Raw genomic sequence first — 22,489 nt, forward strand, 5'->3', positions numbered from 1 at the left:
CTCTCGCTCTCGCTCTCGCTCTCGCTCTCGCTCTCGCTCTCGCTCTCGCTCTCGCTCTCGCTCTCGCTCTCGCTCTCGCTCTCGCTCTCGCTCTCGCTCTCGCTCTCGCTCTCGCTCTCGCTCTCGCTCTGCTCTCGCTCTCTCTCTCTCTCTCTCTCTCTCTCTCTCTCTCTCTCTCTCTCTCTCTCTCTCTCTCTCTCTCTCTCTCTCTCTCTGTCCTGCGAGCTGGAATATAGCTATCTTAGTTAAGAACATAAAGATGATGTATTATATTCAGACTGGCACAGTAAAAATGGTTTTAATTACCCATTTTTCATGAATCCTACTGTGCTTTTTTTCTTCGAATGATTTCCAAATTTGAAGTGTAATATTTCTAGAGTTTTGACTTTAACAGGCATGTGGGTGGCCGGTGAAATACTCTTCGCTTAGGGGGGAGAGCGGCAGGTAATTTGACCCTTTGAGCTTTTTAAAAATTAACAGAGCTAGAACACACCAAATTCACATGGTGGGTTGGTTCGTATGTGAACCACTTGTGTCAAAGTTCAATATCTATAGGCCCCCGCAGGGGCACCGGCTTCGGCCAGTGTAGGAGACTAGCGCCCCCTCGGGTCCCAGCTCCGGTAACGGGTGGACAGCGCAAGCTGTTCCTCTCAGGGCGTAGCGACCCTGCCGGTACGTGAGCTCCTGCTCATTGTCCCGTCCGCTCCCTCCACATTACCCGCACTCCCGCATCCGGCCCTATCACCAGTCCTCATCCTCGTTTTATCGGGGTGCCGTGCCCCCTCGCCCACGTCCCCGGGTTGATCGGATTCTGGTGGCTGGGGGGCGCGTCGTGCGAGTGCGTCCCAACACTCCACTTTGGCCAGAATATCCGGGGGCGTGGGGGGCCCGTGGGGCCCCACACGGGTCTAGCAGCTTGTCGCTTGCGTTGCGGTTGGGTGCTCTTTGCGGGTTTCCGCTTGGGTCGCCTGACCACGAGCAGCGGCTTAAGGGGTCAAGGGGCGGCGGCGCTGAACCACGGTCAGGACGGGGAGGGGTCTCCCCGGCTACACCTGGCCGTGTGGGAGGCGTCGTTCGCCCCGTATAGCACCGGGGTAGCCCTGGCGGTGACCACCTCCAGAGGGAGTGCTGGGCCGTCCCCCAGTTGGGCTCCGAGGTGGGTGGGGAGCCCCGGTGTCGAATGCTTGCTAGAAATCGCATGGCTTCTCAAAGCTCAAACACCCGGCCCCGAAAGGAGGTCGGACAGCGCTGAGGCCCGGGTGCGAGGGGAATTCGGGCTCCCGTTGCCCTCGGATTTTGATCTTCTCCAGCGGAGATATAAAGCTTTCCACCCTGTCACCGTTCCAACGACGCAACGGCTGTGACAAGTTTGGAGACATCACGAGATGAGACAAGCTGAGGTGTGGCAACATCGAGGTAGAGTTCGCCAGTGGTCTGGAGGCTAAGCGTGCATTAGAAGCGAAAGAGTTCACTTATAGTATTCGTGATGAGAACGGGAAACACGACAAAACCGTAGCTTTGACAGTAACACCACACAACACAAAAAACTCATCTAGAGGCGTCGCAAATTGTTTTGACCTTCGCGATGTAAGTGAGAGCGAAATCGTCGAGGAGCTTTCCGAGTTCGGAGTAACCGCCGCTCATAGAATCCTGGTTAGGAGAGGAGGAGAACTGAACGCTACCAACAACATTATTCTCACTTTCAATCGTCCGGATCTGCCATTAGATATCTGTGTGGGTTATGCCCGGGTGAAAGTCCGTCCTTTTGTTCCCAATCCAATGCGCTGTTTCCAATGTCAACGGTTCGGCCATACGAAGCCCCGTTGTCGCAATAAGTCAGTATGCAGCAAGTGTTCGTCCACCACCCAACTGAGCGACAGCTGCGCCGCTGACCAGCCTTATTGCGTCAACTGTGGTAAGGGCCAAACACCACACACTGTGTTTGACCGTTCATGTCCAGTGTTCGTCAGAGAAAAGGAGGTACTTTCGCTAAAAACGTCCAAAAACGTATCTTTCCGAGAGGCCAGAGACCTGTATGACGCGAGTCATCCTAAGCTCTCGTATGCATCGAAAGTAAAAACTGTTTTGCCGCACAACAACGTTATCGAGCAGATGACGGCCATTCAGTTCATGGACTTTTGAAATAGTCTGGTCTTACTGTTGTACCTTCAGCACCGGACTCTCAGCCGGCAGTCCGAACTCCTTCATCGCCGGCCGACCAGTCTGTAGCTGACGTTGGCGTCCCGGCTAAGCCCCCTGCTCCATCCCTGGCGCCTGGCCGGTCGGCACCCACCACGTTGCCGACTCCCCGGCTCCGCTGTCTCCTGCCGGAGAGGAGGGCTGGACGGTGGTCCGGCGTGGCCGTGGCCCGCGGGCTCCACCGGCCTCCGTGTCGGTTTCCTCGCCAACCTCGTCTGCCTCCGCTCCGTGTGCTCCGTTGCCTTTGTCACCTCTGACACCACTAGCGAATGCTTGCGGGCTGGCGATAGAAACGTTGGAGCGGCACGAGGCGGACAGGCGCGCCCGCGATGCCAAGCGGGCGCGCTTGGCCGAACAAGAACGGGCAAAGGCGGCGAACCGTGTGTCCGGGGCGGGCAAGGAGTTCGTCCCCCACAGCGGTGCTCCATCGCCCAGAAGACCAGTTGAGCCCCCTGCTGGTCCACAGATGTCTGGCAGGGCCCCACTCATGGGTCCTCCCCCTCCGCCACCCAGGATTGGGAACGCTGGCACAAAACGCCCCCCAGCCGGTCCTCCGTCTCCATCTGACGGAGGAAGCCCAAGGATTCGGCCCAGAGTGGAGCACCGCTCTACGGAATCGAGCCGTAACTCCGGGACCGAGGTGTCCGGTCCTGCAACAGGCGCAACCCAGTTCTTTTGAACCGTGTCGTGTCTTAAAGTGCGACTTTAACCCCTTTTCTAGTACATCCCCTTGCAGGCGTATTGACTGTGATATTCTGCGCGCTGTGCCGGTGAGCTAGGCGTGTAATGGCTACTCTCACTTTTTAGCTTTATGACAAGTATCTTACAGTGGAACTGTAGGGGCGTGAGAACTAGCCTACACGATCTCAGAGTCATTTTGAATAAGCGCTGTCCGGCCATCGCCTGCCTGCAGGAGACCAAATTGGCACCTGGCTCTCATTTTAGTATCCCGAGATACACCGTAATGCGCCTGGATACGCCAGCTGATCCAAGTGTATATGGTCGAGTTCTTTTGGCTGTGCACCACAGTGTCTCCTTCCAACGCCTTGTCTCACACTCTGACCTGCAAGCTGTTGCAGCTAAGGTACTTTTCGGGCGTCGTGCAATAACCGTCTGCTCGCTTTACTTGCCTCCTCCCACGGCAGAAATGAGTTCTGGTGGCCGAGCTTCCTCCGCGTCTTCTTTTGCTGGGTGACTTCTATGCTCACCACACATCTTGGGGTTGCGCCCAGACCAACACTCGCGGTAGGCATTGTGAAACTTTTTTACATGATGAATCTTCCTGTCTTTTAAACACTGGGGCCCGAACTCACATGACGCTGCCGTCAGGTCAGACATCGGCGCTGGACTTGAGTTTTGCAAGCCCCCAACTGGCAGTGCACCTGACATGGGCGGTTGACAGCGACTGCTTTGGTAGTGATCACTACCCCATCTGCTCGTGTTACCAGAACGGAGCAGCTATCGGTTCCAGGCCACAACGGTGGAATCTTAGAAAGGCTAGCTGGGATGAATTCCAGGCGCGGGTGGAAACCAGGTTGGCTTCCGTTTCGGTGGATATGCGTGCATGGATAGAGGAACTCACCTCCACAATCTTACAATCGGCCGAAGAGAGCATGCCACGTACATCCGGTGCCCCACGTCGTCCCCCTGTTCCGTGGTGGACGGACCAGTGCCGCGACGCTATATGTGCGCGTAAAAAGGCCCTGCGAGACTTTGATCGACACAGCACTACGGACAACTTAATCGCTTTTCGACGAGCTCGGGCGGCAGCTCGACGTACTATCTTGGAGGCCAAGCATGCGTCTTGGCGGTTTTATGTTGGCCAGCTTAATTGCCAAACGCCGGCTTCGGTGGTTTGGGCTCGGGTGAAGCGTATAGCAGGCCACCACTCCTCAGTGCAGCACCCCGTGCTCTGTATGAATGGCCAGGACATACTGGAACCATCTAAGGTGGCGAATGAAATGGCTTGTGCGTTCGCGGAGCGTTGTGGGCGAACAACTGCCGCTCCTGATTTCATACGCCATCGTGCTCGTTGCGAAGCAGCCCAGATAAACTTTCATACATCCGAAGACTTTTCATGTAACAAACCTTTCACAATGCTTGAACTGATGTCTGCCATTAACTCTCTGCGCAGCGTGGCGGAAGGCCCAGATCTCATTCATAATGATATGCTCCGGCGACTTCCACCAACAGCAACACAAGCTATGCTGGTGGCATTCAACCAGTTGTGGAAGACAGGAGAGTTCCCCACGTCTTGGCGGGAGTCACTAGTTTCGCTGCTGAAGCCTGGTAAGAATGGGGATGATCCATCGGACTACCGTCCGATTACGCTGACCTCCTCTATGTGCAAACTTCTGGCGCGGTTGGTTCAGACACGATTGTCTTGGTTTTTAGAAAGCAACAATATCTTCTCGAACGCGTAGTGTGGTTTCAGGAAAAACCATGGCACCATTGATCCTCTTTTAGCCTTGGACTCAACTGTGCGCATTTCTTTTAGGGAAAGGCGACACGTAGGAGCTGTGTTCTTCGATATCGAAAGGGCTTACGACACCACCTGGCGGTATAGTATCTTACGGAAGCAGTTCCATTACGGCATACGCGGAGCTATGGGTACCTTTCTTGCGAACTTTCTTGCTGACCGTTTCTTCCACGTCCGTGTTGGTTCCATATGCTCGAAAAGATGCACCCAAGAGAGAGGCATACCCCAGGGCAGTGTTTTAAGTGTTGCGTTGTTTGCCGTCATGATAAATGATGTTGGTGACAGTCTTCCCCAGGCGATTGGTCGCTCGCCTTTTGTTGATGACCTCGCCATCTGGTGCAGCCCTGCCACGGCAGCGTTCATGTCGCGCCAGGTGCAGTTGGCTGTGGCTCGCTTAGAAAGATGGAGCATGCTCAACGGGTTACGGCTTTCGACCTCGAATACAGTCTCCGTCCACTTTTGTCGACGCCGGCGTCAGTGTCCCGACACGGTGCTTAAGCTTTATGGACAGTCGATCCCCTGCAATACGGCGGCATGGTTTTTGGGACAACATTTTGATAAGCGTTTGACCTATAAGGAGCATCTTATCATTCTGCGTGACAAGTGTTTTAAGACACTGAACATACTGAAATGTGTGGCACGAACATCCTACGGGGCAGATCGGAAAACACTTTTATTGTTTACCGTTCACGGATGCGCCGCAAGCTGAACTATGCGTGTTTTGTATATGATGACGCCTCGGAGTCCGTAAAACGCGCATTGAATGCGGTCCATCATGCTGCGTTGAGAATCGTTACTGGTGCATTTCGTACGTCTCCGACAGCCAGCTTGCTTGTGGAAGCCAACGAACCTTCGCTGGCTACCCGAAGGCAGTTGTTGGTGATGCGGTACGCTTGTAAGCTCGCGCAATTCCCGAACCATCCAACACATGACTCTGTGTTCTCACGCCACACATCTAATGTTTTTTTCAGTCCGACCAAGCAACACGTGTGGCGCCGTTCTGTGTGCGTGTTCATAAAGCTTTTCGTGAGAGTGGCTTAAGTTTTCGGGGTGTGGCACGCCTACGCAACCTGCCGACCGCTCCGTGGGTGATGGCATCGCCAACTGTCGACGTCTCATTGTCGGAGGTTCGGAAGCAAAATGTGATTCCGTACATTGCCAGATCAACAGCTCTGAAGCATATCGAAACATATCGGGGGTTCACAATTACGTATACAGACGGCTCGAAAACGGATACGGGTGTTGGTTCCGCTGTTGTGTGTGGTCCCGATACGCGATCATTTACACTGCCAGCCCATGCGTCCGTGTATACTGCAGAGCTTGTGACCATCAATAAGGCGCTTTGCTTTATAGAGGTGGGCGAAGACAGTCTGCACGTGACTTTGTCGGATTCCCAAAGTGCCCTTTCGGCATTAAGGTGTTTTAATCCGACAAATCCCCTTATACAGGATATTTTACTGCGTCTCGGCTCTCTGTACCGGGCGGGCAAGACCATAGTACTTTGCTGGATTCCGAGCCGCGTTGGCATTGCGGGAAATGAGCTGGCTGACTCTGCTGCAAAGCGTGCTACTCGTCTTCCCTGTCGCAGAGTGTTTCCGATGCCCACTACAGACCTACACTCGGCCATCTCTGCCTTTTGCGCGGGGAATGGCAGAGCACATGGGATGCGATGGGCACCAGCAAACTGAGAAGAGTTAAGCCGATTGTTCAGGGATATCAGTCATCCTGTCGAAAGTCCAGACGGGAGGAAGTAATCCTGTGTCGCTTGCGGATTGGCCATACTCATGCTACACATCGACGCTTATTATGTCACGACGAACTACCACGATGTCGCCACTGCAACACCACACTCACAGTGGAGTATGTGCTCGTATACTGTCCCATACTACGCGTCGAGCGTCTGAGGTATTTTGGCCCGCCGGCGCCGTCCCTGACGCTCTCCGATTTACTATGTGACAGCTCACCATATATCGAACATACCCTCAGGTTCGTATCGCATGTTAAGTTCTGCACTTTATATACACCTGCCTGAATGGTTCATACCGCGTGTGGGAAGTTTTAGGTTGCCGAAAATTTCGTATCAATATGTTATTATGGGTTCACGTATCCGGACACCATTGGTGACGCGTTCCTCTCACAACTCATCCGTTTTCATTTCTGACTAATATATATCTTTTAGTCATTAACCGCCGAAGGTAGTCATTTAGCTGTTATGGGCGCAAAATGACCACAGCAGTCGGCGCACCTAAAACTCTAATCAACAACAATATCTATAGGCATTTTTTGGGTCTATTTAAGGTCTATTTGACCCGAAGGGTCAAATAAAGTCAAAAAAGGTCAAACTCAAGATTGGTGTCCAGAGTGGCCGCTGACCTCCTCATGCAACCGCCTTGAACCTATATACCTGTTCTTAGCAACAGCCACTGGTGTTCGTTTTAGGTCAGTGACCTTCTTTGACTTTAAAAAAGTCTTGGTTACCAAATAGCTACCAAAGTATTTTAAGTTCTGAATTTGAATAAGCGTTGATGATTATGGTACGTAACTAAAAACAAAGGATTGATCAGGGTAATTTTAGCACAGTGATCTACCCTGACCTTTAAGAAGTCGATGGAACATTCTTTTGCGGTTTCTGTTAACAGGTAATTCGAGATAAGCATAAGAAACTACCCCACACTCCCCCAAGCAAGCTCTTAGTGAAAAATCATGTTGGTTTTTACCTCTGTCTGACCTTTCTACCTCACCCCAGGTAAATAGAATTCGTTGCCATATCAAATTAAACTGTTGTATTACCTAAGAAACTTTCTCAGAGATGTACGGCTTCGTCCAACACTCTGTCGTCGCATCAGATTGAACGATGCCCTAGAAATTGCCTTGGCTGACAGTCGCGGCCTGACTTTGACCTGCCATAGGTCAGTGAGCCCACGAGAGACATCTAATGTTTCATCCCAAACAATCCGATATTCAATGGTCGACACACAAGCAAAATTTGGCGCAGCTATACCGTGCCGTTCAACATTTATTTTGCTAGTGCCTCAGGGGGGAAATCGACCCCCCACCAAACGGGTATTTATGTGAAACTTATGAAACTTCGTTACCACTACATTATCAGTTCAATGTTGGTTTGCACAAGCGTCATGACCCTATCTCAGACAAAAGCATCACAGCGCGGGGGGCTAACACGAAAAACGAGCAAAGGTCGTGACATTTCCGTTTTACAGCACGGTTAACAAGCTTCACGTCTTTAATGCCACCATCCTATCATGCTGGACAGGCACTGACCTAATGTTTTCATATGCATTTCACAATGAATTGTGACTTAAATTATTTGGCGAAAACCTATGGAAAAACAGTCAAACACAGACAAATGAGATATGCGGAATTTTCTCGATGTTGGAAATTGACTTCTTATTTTTTAGTAGCAGAGGTTCCTGCTAGTAGGAAACAATTATATTGGGCTGGCCAAATCTCTTCCATTATCGTGTTTTACAAAGACAGTAATCCAACAACAAGTAATCCTGCGGTTTCTTAGGGTTCAAAGGCAGGATTTTGGAAAATGTTTTCGCCTAGCTCCTAACAGAAATGAAAAGAGAAAAGTTGCGTTGCGGAAGCAAATATAATTAGTAATCTGGACCGATCAGCATCAACAGCTGATTGCATTAAAACTGTGCATGGGTATGTTATTTGCGAAAGTGGCATGCATCATTTTGGCGTTTGAAGTGATGTTTCGACAGTTTCAGTTCAGCATCAGCAGTTCACGTTAACCACTAAACGTAACATTTGGTTCCACTCAACAGCATGCCTACGTGCAGAGTATAACTTGACCGGCACGGTCCCGCCCCACCCACCCCAGCCCAAGCCAGTCCGGCCTGGCCCGGTACGGCACGGCACGGCACGGCACGGCACAGCACGGCACGGCACGGCACGGCATAACACCGCCGACCCGTTTGCTAAAAGCTGACACCTTAAGGACGCGGGTCGGGATCGGCTCCAGATCTCGACGGGCCGAAGATGTCGCAGCGATTTGAGCCCTACGCTAAAGGAGGTCCAGGCCAATCGTACTGGTGAGGGTGTGGGTCGGTGTGCGCAGACCAGCACGCCCCGCCGTGTACAGACCAGAAATCCGCCCGCTTTAGGATATTTTCGGTCTATGCCAGATATCCTCGACCAGGGCAGATGAAGTCATAAAACCAACCGCACGGTGTATGTGAATGCACCGGCAACAACCCACACATTTTTAAATTGTCTCACGAAAAGGCGTCCAAGAAATCAACAGGACGACGTGCAATGACACCTTTTTCCGGAAGTGGTCTTGAACGCTAGGCAATGAGGCGTCCACCCTAAGGAAATTAAGTCATGAAAACTGCACGAGGAAACAACCCTGTTTGTTGTGAACTGTATCTAGCAAAATACTTGCTGTTTGCGTTACGTAAATCCCATATCACGAAGAAAGCAATAATCGCAATAGCAAGAGCTTTAAATCTTCGCAAATTCATCAATTTCGTCGACTTCAATCGCCGAGCCTGGCCAGACCAACAGCCAGCCATTTTTCAAGCAATGCTATTTCCAAATTATCACGCGAATGCTGCATTAGCGGGCTGCCACCTGTCAAATTCCCATCAAAGGCAGATTTCCCGAAGCATTGATCAAACCGACCGGTAATTGTTGCTTAAGGTGACTGGGGCTCCATTGACTTATTTGTTAGCGTCCACCGGAGAAAAAAAAAACAGCTGAAAACTGTGAGGTCTGTTTCGCCTGGTCAGTCTCACGCCGCCCAGCGAAGCCCATTGATAACATCTTGTGACAGAGGTCACAACGTAGCTGGCTTTGAATTTGGTTGACTCAGGTAAAGCTTTAACAGATACGCAGAAGCGTATAGCAACGGGCCAGCGAGCTTAGTTTTCACCCAAAATTGGTAAAAGTTGATCATCTGGCATGGTATGGTGTCTTGAGTCCATATCCATACATTCGTGTATATGTCCAACTCCACAAATATTACGCACAACTTATTTCGTCCTCAAGGCCGTGCAACTCCTTTTACATTTGAACGTATACGTGGAGGCATTCATGCATCTTCGCGGAAGGACTTGGAGAGCTTAGCCCAATGTCCGAATGGGCGTCGTGCCACGTGATCTGGCTGCCACGGCCGGCTTCCCGACACAGAAGCGGCACGACGCTTCAATTTCACGGCTTCCTAGCTGCTTCAATCCCAGCAAATTGATAGTCGACAGCATCGTATCTGACAAATGGTGTGGTATACTTTTAGACATGGGAGATATTGACTGACGACGGCTGCTTTCCCCGCGGATAAATGACTTTCCGCATTAAATGACCGCATGACTTTCACTGGGCGTGAAGTCAGGCGTAAGCGGCCCTAGATTTCCCTTTGCCCCCCCCCCCCCCCCCCATTCGTCTCCAAACGATGGTATTGAACCCAACGCCCAACGCCATCATGGTTGTCCTGCCGTAACGGCCAGCCAGGCCCAAATAGTGGCTTGAAACTTGCCTTACACCTACAAGAGTACTACAGGCATCGCATCCGAATTTCAAACCACGCTAGGTCATTTCAAAACTGTGTCATCCGTGGATTCGAACCGGCCAAAATTGGGGTTTTCTTCGTTATTGTGGCATTAATTGATGTGCGACGATCGTTCGGGCAGGGAGTTAGTCAAACTTCATGGATGGAGTAAACAGAGCGAGAGCCCAGTCATCCTGACTTCGTTCGCAGGTGAATGCAACGGTGCTCCTTATTATCTCCATATAGAGGCAGTATGAATGAATTGCACGGACAAGAACTAAAAAGGGTTGAATATGAAATGATTTAAAGGATCTCACAGTGTCCTCTGGAGGCTGTGTCTATAATATGTGAAACAGCAGGATTATATTCCATGACGTACTGCATTAGGTCCCTTTCTGCATTACAATAAAATCACATCATGGGATAAAAATGGCAAAATTCTGCGGTTTTTTAACAGTCCCCTTGCTTTGCATACTGAACTTGTATGAACAGATACAAGTTCAAGAATGACCTATACCTTGAGTTGTCATAGGTTGCCATCATAAGCTTTCGGATACGCTAATTTGCGTGTTATCACCTTTCTAACCTATAGGCAAATTTGGTACTCTTTATTCGGAAGTGTTATTTACCTTCCCTAACCATATGCTTAACATGACTAACCTGAGCCATGACGCAGATTGAAAGAAATGTTGTTATCATTGACATCGAGATAACGATTCTCCAACACATCCGGTTTCATCTACCTCATATCACTGTTTTCAGTGACTGACCATGCAAGATTTTGCCTTTCAGGCCTGGTCTTAATATAACAGTGCTTAACAGTGCTTAAAAATACCAATATTTCGAACTGCCCAGACATGGGCGTCCAACAAACCGTCACAGCGACAATGATTCTGTTGTGTGCATATAAACGCGATGTGAGCTCATTTCATCGCTATTTAGCCTCATATAACATAATGTCAACTTTTCTATCCTCTGACCTCAAACAAGAAACAACAAAATGTTAAGCCTTGTGAACTAAAAATATACGTGTGAAAAATATTTTCACGTTGCCTCGTTACCCAGTGAAAAGTTGCTATGTGTGTCCGATGCATGGTTATTAAAGGGAGTGTTCCAGCTATGTATGAAGTTTTGATCTGAAACAGCCGACTTGAAGATCATTCAGTGCATTTTACAGCCCAGACATTTTAAAGGTCTAAACCCTTCTAATCTGGGCTACGCGTTCGCGAAGATGCGCAGATTATTTCGGGAGACTATTTCAAGGTCACCCAGGCACACGTGACGCCATAATAAAGTCATTCAAATCCTGCCGTCACATTAGCCATGCGGCGATCACGGCCGGGAAAAATATAATTGCCAAGTCGTTGTCTGGCGCTCGTGAGCACGATTCCCAAATATATCGGCTCTAATCAGTGTTCGGCTCTCAATCAATCGGCTAAAATCAACTCAATCAATGGCCATCAATCGGCTCTCAATCAATGTTGTGCAAGGTGTGGTTACTTAGTCAAACAACGACGTATTGAGGAATGTATTCACTAAACGGAGAAACTGTGTCGTGTAAAGGAATTTTTTCATTTAAAATCATACTGATAATTATAAGTGAACTTTCATCATGTCTGATGCTTGCTTAAAATGTGGAGCATTCCGTTTAAAGGTGCTGATCTTCTGCCGGTGGACTCTCACCTCAGGCAGAAGGCGTTGCAGCTGATCCTTGTCAGCGTGTAGAGTGACTGAAGGGCACGATCAACGTGATCATCTTTTCTGCACTATTGATGAAAACTTTTGCGCATCACTTAAAATCACGACTTAAACGGTCGCTGAGTTTTGGCAATGGATTCCCATTCATCGACTGGCTTGCTTAGTCGCCGGCTAGTACCAATCTCAGTGAATTGGAATACCAGCCAAGGGAGCTCGTCCGCCAAATCCGAAGATGATGTGTCTCAGTTGACGAGCGGTTCGCTATTCTCAAAGTCTTTCGCCCAGGGATGTGGTTTCCCATTCGGTTGGGGACTTCAACGGGCGCCGGCCCCTTCCCAACTTTGCAGAGAATGTGGGCCAAATTTGGGCAGAAACCTGTTTGTTAGCAAACTGTGGGGTAGGCTGGGTCATTTTTCATTGTTCAGCCCCCCCCCCCCCATCAAAGTGCTTTTATGAAAATACTCCCCTGCATTCGCCACTGGCATAAACAATGGAGTCTTAAGCCACAACTGTGTTCTCATTACCGCTTACGTGACCCAAGACCGCGAGGAACATCACCATCTCGGGGCTCGAACGGGCCAAGGGGCGACACATGACGGCTCACGCTGCTCCACACATGGGCATGATAACCGCCCAGTGCTGCAGCAGGTTCTGGAACAGCCTCAGACGTTTCCTAGGAATGGCAGCCAACAGTGTGCCCGCGTGGCTGTCTGCATCGGTGTCAGCTGATGCCTATAGAAATAGCCTGAAGCCGTACCAGGACCTGCTGCACAATCGAACGGTTGGCAAGCCCGTGGTTGGAGCACTGTTGGCTGTGATGCATCTCCACTGCCTTATTTGAGACCCAGGACCGTCATGGTCCGCCTGGCTTCCGGTGAAGTCAGCGCCAGCAAAAAATATAGCTGTGGCTTTGATGCTGTCGTTGATACCAATGACGAATTATTCTGACGATGCTACACCATTTGTTAACTCGGAGCGAGAATGGTTGGATCTGACAGATGAGTCCTCTTGGCTGGCATTCCATCTTGTCCAGATCAATACTAGCCGGTGGCAAAGCAAGCCAACCATTCAATGAGGAGAAAATACTTATTGTTTTATCGTGAATTTTAGCGATGGGGAGCTGTGTCAATGATTGAGATCTCTGCAGTCTTGCGGCCGGTGACAGGGATCAGTTGACGTGGCTTCTGCAAGTGGCGGAAGCCCACTGGCAACATGTCAGCAGCATATGCAATACATCTTCTAGAAGCGTGCTCCGCACACATTTTGATGTTTGGCGTATAACACACGATTTGTTTGCAACGATTGTGTCATGAAGTGATTATGTGAGGTGACGTTCTGTTTAGTAAATTTGTTTTTATTTCACTTGGCTTGATATTTGCTGTCCTTTTAGTCGAGGTCAATCATAGGACATAGGAGTAAAGAATTGGCCACATGGGGTTCAATGGAGATCAAATGAGCTATCAGCACAATTATATACATACCATCGAGCCACTCGCGTCGGGAGGATTCGTTTGATTCCCATTACAACGAAGTCTAAGATAGTTTAAACGTCAATAATTCATGCCCCCTTCTTGAATTATTTTACGTAGTTAGTCAAGGAAAGCACCACCTCCCTGTCATAGTCAACAGTACGAAACCGGTATGGTAAGAGAGCGCCAAGGGATTTGTTTCAAGCGTTCAGATTGATGCTTTCATACATTCTTATGACGTTTCGCTGACCCGCTCAGAACCTAAATAGCTCAAAACTACAGGTTTTCAGCTCGTTGCGCCTCTAGCATGCATACATTTGGACAAAAGTGACACCACTGAACTTGCCCTGAGCCGGAAAAGTCGTGTAGCCGTGAGCATCCATACTTTCCAAAAAAGTGTTACTATAGGACACCCTATTTACCAGCCAAAACAAGAAACATTGCTTCAGTCGCTCTCGACTGCAATGAGAAGACGTCCTGAAAGGGGTGTTTCATAGACTGCTAATAACTTGTGAGCTTGGCAAAGCTCCTTCTGGAGTTTTTACTAGGCTTCAGGAGCTGAAAGGAATGATCCCCGTCTGGTACGGCTTCCTGTACTTGAGAAAATACCCTCAAATGAGCTAAGAAACTTAATGGTTCGAAAGGCAGAAAACGCACAGCTCATCTGTACACGTAGTCAAGACACACCTCATAGAACAAAGGTTGCTGAATTCGTCAGTACAATCTTCGCACCTCGGTGAAGCACTTAGAGCTGTCTGAGTAAAGATGAGGCCGTCGTACGCTCGGCCTCGTAGACGTCTCTTTGCGGTGCATTTGGGGCACATCGGTTATGGGCAACACACAAAATACCCATCACGGGAAGTGCAATTTATTTATCTGTGAACAAATATCGAAGCGGATCACGGTATCAAATACGCAAATGCAACATATTTCACTTACGTCGATTTATAGCTTTTACTATTAAGTTCCCTCTATAACCGCAATGTCAAGATTGACATTTTAGCTGGCTGACACTAGTTTCCAGCAGCATAAGGCTGTGGCTTATATTGACCGATGAAACCTGGGATATCCTTGGGAATTGAACCAGCCAAGATTTGTACATTTTTGTGTGATACACCCTCTTCCTTGTGACCTATGGCTACCACATACGCCTTACATAATGCACCATTGGTTCTCAATGAGTTCAAGCATAGGCTAACTCTGCCGCTGAGCGAAGATTCATAAGAGCATTCATTCTCTAGGAGCTTTTTTCTTTGTTGGTAGTTGGAGGGAAGGTAACATGATAACGATGCATAGATATTTTGGCTACAGGCCCTTCTCGGAACAGTTAATAGAGCAAGGGGACTAGCATCGGATTTAAACATCCCTACAATTCATATTTGATTTTTAATTTGTTTACCGTGCAGCCAACAGGCTATTTCCATAGGCAAACATAATACACACATCCTGTCATAATTCAGAACTCTAACAGACGAGTCCATTAAGGCGTTTGTTTATGAACCGCCCTTAACCGCTCCACACAAAAAGATGAGAGAGAGACATGAAGAAAATATCATTAAGCCAGTGACGAATCTGCATCTGCAACCAAAATACGCATTATGCCTGAAAGGGCACATATCGCTAAAGGCAGCTGGTAACTGTTCAATGCAAGAACACGAGTACTGCGACAAAATATCTCTACACATTGGTCTTCATGAGCCTGACATTCACAGTACAATGGCAGTTATTGTAGTTTTGCCCTCAAGCGCTGTTTTCTTTTTTATTTTGATGGTGCTGAGACTCCACTACTGTAATGCAGATACTGCCTTGCTTGGTGCATACTGGGAACAGTTAGCCATCATCACACGCATCGAACTCAAAATCGAAATGTGATCCTTCCGATGATCTCTAAGCAGCCTTCGTTTCCAAGCTCTTGCTCCGCTAGCACGCAAATGGTTTCTCCTATCGTCTTTTACATTTTAATTTCTGAAAAAAACGCTGTTGTACTCGCTGCTGGATACTGTTGCATCATACATCGTTCTGTAATTTCGCACTGTGACTTCTTCGAGTTATTAGACTCAATTCCACCGCGCCCAATGACAAAGAAATAGAGGTGTTCGGCGATAACGTCACATTCCAAGTATCATCTATACATTTAGCATACCCCAGCATTCCGCAGATTATATGGCAATAACAACCAACCATCGTCATTGAAGTGGCGTGTATACAATGCACTGCATCTTAGAAAAAAACGCATGTACGGAAGTAATAACTTAGCGATTTTGAAGCCTGGATTTCTTATACCGCAGGCTGTAAATACCCGTGACACCGTGCGATTAACAGAAATGGGCATCCCAAATCGCATTCAGGTTCTTCTATTGTAATGTAAATTGGTACTGATATTTTACTCCGATACGATTCAAATTGATAACACCAGATGGTGCCCTCTCTGGGGTATGCATTTATGCCGTGTGAAAGTGGGCACAAAGCGGTTAGTAGTAGCGATATTATACATGCTTCCCGTAAGTTTTAGCCCTGACATTTTTCAGCTGATTGGCAGGGTTACGTAGCTTGCACATTGAGTAGCCAGGTGCGCTTTTGCTAGCAAATTAATATGCCTTACCATCATTAGTTTTTCAGTGCCTCACATAATTCCGACGTGTGATTCGTATTGGTGTTTTTGATGGCATCATATACCTTTCAGGTCACTAATTTAACACACAATATTGTGTGGTGTATGCGCATGTGCCGAGCATTACATTTCTGCCACCAACAGCTTCTGCCAGACAATTTCAACTACTTTGAACCGGCTGGTAGAAAGGGCTTCATCGAATTAGCGACAACCCCGCGGGGCACTCTATTTGCTCAGATTTCACCACCTTATAATGATCGAAGAACATACGAAAATGGTAAAGGCCTTAACTAAGCCACCCCTCCCCTCCCCCAGAACGATAGACAATGACCTGAGAGCTGACGCGATTGCTCGGGCGCTGTTGCAAGTGTCTGAGTGTTGGCACACCTAACTGAGCACCAACTAATCGCAGTAATTTTAATACTGCGGCACTTAACTGGACGCCGGCATTCTGAAGTGATTGCCGACAAATTGAACGCTCGCCATCGCACGATGACCTGGCTGTTTCCAGGCTAGAGCTGACCTAGCGCGCAGCTGTAGAGCTGGGCTGCGTTTTAGAGCTGACCACCTCGGACTGAGGCGGACCCTGAGAACACGCAGTAGTGGACTCGCTCTCCTCCCGCCAGTTCAAAGCTGACCACCTCGGACTGAGGCGGACCCTGAGAGCGCGCAGTAGTTGACTCGCCCCCTCCCGCCGCTTCAGATCGGCTCCAGCATTAGCGTCGGCAATTTGATTACCGCCGGCCGGCTGACTGCAGCACCGTCTCGGGCGCCGCTCGTAACCATCTATCAACAGGCAATCGGCGAGCCACGGTGTTTGGGAGCGGCGTCGCCCCGGTCCGGCTGGCCGACCGACCGTGGCGTGCGGACCGGCCGCGCCTCGCGTGGTCGCGGCGCGGACCACCACGGCGGGGCGGAGAGCCGCCGGGCAGGCCGCCTCCTCACGCCTGATCGGAGCCGACCGCCGCCTCACGCCTGATCGCGGACGTGCCGCGATTGGAACTATTTAACGGAGTCCCACAGCTGGCAGCCGATGCTGGCTACGGTCGGCACCGCGAGCAGGGCTGGCGGACGATGCGGCCGCAGCCCGATCGCCATCTGAGTGGCGTGCTGTCCCGCTGTTCGTGCAGCCTCCGAAGGGACCACCCCCTCCAGCGGCGCCGCTGCGACGCCAGGCCTCACCTTCAGACGGCCCGGCTAGGACGGGCGCAGCGGCCGGACGCGGCGGCCGCGACACCTCACCGCTCCTGCACCGCTCGGCCTCGGCGGCTCTGTCGGCGCCGACGTCCGCGCCGCTCCGGGCCTCGGTCGTGACTGATCCGCCACGGCACGGCCGGCGCAGGCCGCGAGCGCCCCCCCCCCCCCGCCCCAGACCCCGGAGGATTCCCCTCGCCTCCCTGGTGGACGTTTGTATTGTCGGAAATCGACCTTTGTCAAGCCGTGAGCGATATAAATTGGTGAGCCGAAGAACAATCTAAAGGGAGAGCGCGTATTGTCCCGGTTATGGGGAGAGCAGTTACAACTTTGGCAGTAAGCAGGATTAATTATTGCGAGTTTGGTTGATAAAGACGGCTTCTAATTTATTTTGCCAGAAGAGAAAATGGCCATTCTCCGACATGTAAACTCACTCAGTTGTTATACCTCTCGCATCACAACTCTTGTACTTAAACGTTGAGGTTTTGGGGAATAAATGTGGGCTAATCTGAAAGCTGTTCGAAAGTCTAGGCACTGTAACGAGCTTTTGTGTTTGAATAGACAACGCAGTGGAACAGTTCTCTCGCACTTATATTGTTACCATACCTAGCCGGGGTTTAAAAGTAACCCTTGCACCAGCTTCAAGCTTTACTTTAGAACTATACCAAGTAGATCTAGAGTCTTAGCACAGGACGGTCCATCGATTGGACACACTTAGGGAGAATGTTTCTCAATGATCGGTCAAGCCACGGAGATATGACGTCATCAGTGATGGCTCGCCGACGACTGCTTTTACCTCCACTTGCAGTCATTCACAATTACCCGACTTGTTTTGAAAGGAGTTTGCTGTAATCCATCAACTGGTTCGACCGCCTGCCAGTCAGGGGCAGTCGTACCAAACAAGGCCCATAAGGGGTCGGGGTCAGCCGCACCAGGTCCAATTAGAGGTCGTGAGAAGTCAGCTGACTAGGGGCTAGCGAAAATGATTTCATGCGTTGCCAGGGAATTTACGCTGACCGTATGCCAAGCATATCTTCTGAACTGTGGGGAAAATATTCCACCAAGCCAAGCACACAAGCGTGAGCCAACCTATCTACGAGATAAAGCTCCTCTTGAACATGTTAACTTGAAATGTTACCTTTTAGCAGACGAAACGTGACGGGGACGCGTCACATGAAGCACACCCGCATATTACACCGCCTAGCAACTATCGTCCAATTGTGACATCATATCCTAGCAACAACAGACCGTCAAATTGTGGCAAGTCGTGTGCTGTAAGCCGTGCGCATGCGCTTCAGCTAGAAATAATGGCTCGGAACTAATGACTTTCAAGGCAGAACTTCACTTGCCTGATTTGTCCTCTGCCCGTATCATATTTACCATGTCCGTCGATTTTAGCCCCTCCTGATCTCAGTACACCCAACTGCTTATCATATTCCAAGCTTATAGTCGTAAAAATAGCAGTTGTTGGAGAAACCGGCACCGCCTGTGGCTTTTCGTCAGCCTCGATCGTGCGCGACAACGGCGGGTTGTCTGCAAATCATCGCTAGAAGACTGTCTAGTCGCCAGACCAGAGAAATACAGACTACACTTGATATCCTGGATCAATTTCGTCCAACAGACGTCAAGCTAACCTACAACGAGTCTCTGATGGTGTCTCAGCTTATGTGAAATAATTCACAAAACGCCAAAATACATCGGAGACATTGCAGCGCTCTGGCATCACAATCATGATCGTATACCTTTGGTATCGGTATTCACCAAAACCTCGTCTTCCTCTGCAGCAATATTGCATGCTTGCGTGATGACTGCATCCAAAAGTAAAGGTCAGATAGACTCATCGTAACAGATTTCGTGTGGTGCCTAGCCAGATGACATTCTGCATTATTTAATGACCTAGTCAGTCGCCCTTGGTTTTTACAAGGTGATAGGTTTACTCACCCTTAGTCACAGGTGATTTGAGTTTGACATTAATGATTTGCTCCCGGGTGACCGTTCACATAAGCTTCCCAATAAACGAGCAATGTATTCTTTGCTTGCTTTAAGCACAAAAAAATTAAACTCGCAGCAAAGCATATGATCCGGCGTTAAAGTTTCATGGCTAGGACAGTAACACCGAATGTGGAGGCAAGCGATCTCTCCCCACGGACGACATAAAGCTCACTTGTTTTTGGTTTTGTAAGTTTTTGGAAAGTGTGTCACTGCTGAGCTAGTTTTCATAAGATCATTTGTTTAAACAAAACGGCAAAGCTATCAGAATCCTAACGCTAGCTTGATTGTGGGCAGTGACGCACAAAATTCCTTACAAGTGTGGTAATGCTACCAGCTGCTCTAGGTAATCGTGGCAGTCAAAGCTTGACTGGGCTTTCTGATGTGAATGACAAGGCTTTGTTTAGTGAGTGCCAAACACCTTGGACGCCATGCATTGGCTGAAACCCCCAACAGTTATCCGTATGTTGGATCGAGTAAACGAAATCACTTTGCAGTCGCCGGCACGGCCCGTGTGCTTTCAAAACCTGGTGGCACTTGACTCAACGAGTCCCTCACCTTATTTCAATGTGACAAGACATCTAAAAGTTCCCTCGATATCAAAGTTGAGGGAGCACCAGAGCTAGCGGTGGGCCCGCAGTGTTAAGAGACTAGGCCGGTACGTTTTATTCTGGAGTGCAGTCGACAACGTCGGGAGATCATAAATGCTCGCACAAAAGGTAAAATATCTAGACATAAAAACGAAATGTCCTCAAAGCTCTCCTGCTGGGTTAAAAGCCTCCAATATACCAAGATGTGCTTGCTAAACGACGTAAAATAGTGCTAAACAGGGAGCACATTGACGATACGCGATATTGCGAGCTGCGCTCATTTGATGAGCATTATTGGCGGTCATCCTCAAGAGCGCTTTTGAGGATCAGCGGAACTTGAAATATTGAGTGCCGCCAATATCATCGTTGTCTGGCGCTATAACGTCGTGTTATCAGTGCCCCGCGGTAATTAAAGGCCGTTAACTCAGCATAATGACTAGTATTATACAGCAAGATGAACACTAGCATGTTGTGTTCAGCTAGGTCAAATGTTATGCGAGCTGAAAAGGCACATGGTTTTCATATTTTCATGGACGAAAACCCAGATGAAAATCTTAGGTGGTTCCAGGCTGGCAAAACAGAATAACTTTGAAATAAGGAATGCAAGCCACTTGGCTTATTTTTGTTGATATCAAATATCACATACACAACTTGCAAGTTGATTCGTTATCTTATATAGTACATCGGGAACGCTGACGTTTCGCTCCTAATATCTGGACTCCAGACCTTATCCGTACATTCTGAATCAGTGTGGCGAGAGAAATGCTTAAGTAACGCTTTGGTCCAGATCAGACAAACGTGCGTGGTGTTATGTTAGCAAACCTGCCCATAGAGGGTAAGAATCGACTGACGTGAGCTGCCGCGGGCGACGGAGCTGCATTCCGTCCCCCTTTTTTCGAAAACCCAAGACCAGACTGGCCTACGACCTGCATAGGGAAAAGAGTAGGAGTCTGGGTATTAAGCTTCACTCATCTCGATTCATCACAACGTGGAGCTGTGCGAATATTGGCTCGAGTCATACTGCAAAATTGTTTATTTTCTGGCCGAGGTGGTCTGCTCGTGTCAGCTGAAAACGCTGAAGCTAGTCACAGCTGCGAAAAATGTGAGCTGCCACGTGCTTATCTATTACGAATATTCCAGTTGCAAGGAGACTGAGAGAGCGAAAATGTTGATATACATGAATGTGTCACTTGTAAAAAACTTTCAGCTTTCAAAAGCAGCTTTCAGGTCTTGCTTTTTTGACACTCTTAGTTGTTGTGTCGCAAATGATCAACCTTCAATATACCAGGAGGTTCTAGTCTATACGACGTTGGCAAACAAGAACTGGTATGCCTGACGTTAAGAAAACACTGTCGCTCACGAACATAAGCAACGCCTCTAAGCGTCGTGTTGCCGCATGAATGTACCAATACCTGCTTGATAACGCCATGTCATCAGGACTTCTTGGACGGCGTGGCTTGGGATGCTCCGGTGGCCAGCTCGCACTAGCCCATCTCCATGTTGCGTCATGTATAACTTCTGTCACTTAACGCTCGCCTGTTCGACTGGCGGGAGTGTCCACTACAGCCAGGGTAGCGGGCTATGGTGCTACGTTCGGGAGACGTGACCCCATCGATCGGTCAGCTTCTCAAACGGCATCGATGCAGTACGGCGTGGTGACTTCTTTGTTGCATTGACATGATGGGCAATCTGAAACACACACACACACACACACACACACACACACACACACACACACACACACACACACACACACACACACACACACACACACACACACACACACACACACACCACACACACACACACACACACACACACACACACACACACACACACCACACACACACACACCACACACACACACACACACACACACACCACACACACACCACACACACACACACACCACACACACACACACACACCACACACACACACACACACACACACACACACACACCACACACACACACACACACACACACACACACACACACACACACACACACACACACACACACACACACACACACACACACACACACACACACACACACACACACACACACACACACAACACACACACACACACACACACACACACACCACACACACACACACACACACACACACACACATGTATATATATATATATATATATATATATATATATATATACGTACGCGACATTTATTTGACTTCTACGCGATATTTATTGCTTTTATTGCCTCCGCGAATAATTTGCACTCATACTAGCTGGCAATTTCGCCGAGGCTTGCTTAAGTATTAAGTGGAAGGGCAAAAACGAATACCTGCAACACAATTCCGATCACCGGTGATGTGAAATCAGTCAAACATGCGTAGTATAGCCCAAGTGTGGTTCCCATTCCCCAGCACCTCGGTGCGCCTCTGCCAGAACATTTGCGTGACATTGCCAGTGCGTATGATGTGTATGCCTAGACTATTGAATCTAAGCTCTCTCTTTTAGTTCAAGATGCCTACCCACACCCATAAAAAGACATGGCGTGTGTAAAACAGTCCTGTGCGTGATATCGTCCCAATACAGTAGATTATCTAAGAACAAACAAAAACAAAGTGCTGGACGGCCTTTGCTCAACCGATTTGTTTTGAATTTGGCGCAGCATAAGTGCATTAATTCCATGAAAAATCATGAAATTTTGCGGCGCTGTGGAACAAAAAACTTAAGAGCGGAGAGCAGAAAAGCACTGGTAGGGGGGGGGG

Source organism: Pollicipes pollicipes, unplaced genomic scaffold (genome assembly GCF_011947565.3).
Source record: "Pollicipes pollicipes isolate AB1234 unplaced genomic scaffold, Ppol_2.1 Scaffold_7261;HRSCAF=8764_pilon_pilon_pilon, whole genome shotgun sequence".
In the NCBI taxonomy this organism is placed as follows: Eukaryota; Metazoa; Arthropoda; class Thecostraca; order Pollicipedomorpha; family Pollicipedidae; genus Pollicipes; species Pollicipes pollicipes.